The sequence below is a fragment of the Centrocercus urophasianus genome, unplaced genomic scaffold, assembly GCF_019232065.1.
Source record: "Centrocercus urophasianus isolate 14NV4802_14NV808 unplaced genomic scaffold, USGS_Curo_1.0 seq_35, whole genome shotgun sequence".
NCBI lineage: Eukaryota > Metazoa > Chordata > Aves > Galliformes > Phasianidae > Centrocercus > Centrocercus urophasianus.
The window spans coordinates 7,755,963-7,758,080 of NW_024884922.1; positions in this window are offsets into that span (position 1 = coordinate 7,755,963).

Below are 2,118 nucleotides of genomic sequence, written 5' to 3' on the forward strand. Positions count from 1 at the left end.
CGTGATGCCCCGTCCATCCCTGGAGGTGTTCAAGGCCAGGTTGGATGGGGCCCTGGGCAGCCTGGGCTGCTATGAAATGTGGAGGTTGGTGGCCCTGCGTGTGGCAGGGGGTTGGAGCTTCGTGATCCTTGAGCTCCCTTCCAAGCCTGGCCATTCTGTGATCCTGTGATTTTGCATTCCATTAAAGGCAAATGGATCTGCATTCTGTGCTGACAACCAGGAAGGGCCTCTGACCCGCACCACCCAGGGTTCATCCTGCAGCTGCCCCCTGCAACACCCAAATTTTCCCTCATTAACCAGGAAATTGGGTGGGAAGCTGCAGTCTTTTTCCTTGCGCCGGGTGCGTCAGGTTTGCTGGCATAGCAGTGTGTGTAGCTGCTGCTTCTGCTGCTTTTGCATCACAGCTTACACGTGGCATAGAGGTCCCTGTGCCTTTCGGGCAGGCTGTTTCTTCCTGACCATATGTTTCTGGCATCCCCACGGGGAAAAAAACAGCTGGTCACCGCAAGCGTTTAACTCTCAAATAGTAAAGTTAAGAGGATTGGAAGTACTGCTTGTGAGTGGAGCTGGGCAGACCGCCCTTCTGCAGCAGCTTTTTCTTTCAGACACACAAAACAGCAGAGCGCTGCATTGCAGCTGTCCCCACAGCGCCGCTGCTGCTCGATGATGAGGGCTCGGATGATCTCGGCACGTTCCATCCCCGGATCCCTTTGGGGCAGCTGCTGTGTGTGGGTCGCTGCAGTGAGCCCTCCGTCCTACCCCGTGGGTCAGCCGTGGGTCTGTGCAGGACGGCCCCAGGCAGGCTTGGTTCCTACAGCTGCCAGACTTCTGCCTCAGAGACCCACCTGCACGTTTCCTTCCCCTCGTCCCAACCCCACGGCTGTGGCTGCAGGCAATGGGAGCACAGAGCAGCACTGCTGTTGTGTTCTGCCCCGGTCGGTGTGCAGCGGGGCGCAGACCCCCTTTGCCATCCCCGTAGATGTGCTGCTACACCACCCTTAGAACCTGTGGTAGAAGGAATTACCACTTCCTGACATCATTCTATTTTGGATGCTGCAGCGAATGCTGATGGCTTCTTAATTATTTAACTCCGTAAGGATGTTAGGGCTCTGGAAATCCACCGCTGCAAAACATGCCGTGTTATTTCTGCTTTCTGTATCGGAATCAGCTATATCAAATGCAAACAGAGCTTTCATTCATCACGGCTCTGCTGGGTCAGAAGATGATTTCACACAATCAGACATCAATTTGCGTTTCATTCTTTGTGTTGGAATAAATCATGCCTTTTTCTTGCACTCTCCCAGTTTTGTTTGCTGTTTTATTCACTAACACCTCCCTCCTGACTGTGAAACATCCTTACTTTATCCAAGAAGGGTAGCATGTCAATTCCGTACTTTCAACCCTACCTTTATTTGTGTTCTAACAGTTCTATAGCTTCTGGCAGAAACTGAAAACTATCCATCACTTCAGCTGCTTTCAGTAGGCTTTTCATCTTAAAATTTCCTGTACTGTGCTCCTGACAAGAGCGCAGCAGAAGCCTGCATTCTCCTTCTATGCAGCACGTTTGTTTTTCCTTCTGCCAGTGTTAGGAATGCAGTGGCACTATTTTTCTTTAAGTGCTGTATTGAAACATTAAATATTAGAAAAACAAACGCCACATCTGAACTTTGCTTTTTCAGATGCTTATATTGCTATTCTTTACATATTTTCTTCTCACAGTAGTTCAGTTTCCTTTATTAATGCATGTCCCATTTCTTGGACTGAAAACTCAAGGGTTGCTTTTAGAAAAATGAGATTTGTTAAAAAGAAACTCATCTCATAGGAGATAAGAAGGAAGACTTTGGAAGGGAGGAAACTGTAGCCGCGCTGTAAGCTGTGTTATTTAACGTTGGAGTTAAGTAAAAGGTATTGGCACAGCAGTAGAGCTCATGGAGAGCCAAGGAGGGCTGAGCTGAGGGGCTCAGGCTGTGCCAGGAGCTGCCCTGCTCTGCCCTTGTCCCACCGCCCCGCGGCTCCTGGTGCAGCCATGGGTTGGGATGCGGCTGTGCTGCTCTGCTTTGTGCTCTCCGTGCTCTGCCCACCTCCGGGCTATTCCTTCGTTCTGCACAGAGGTATTTC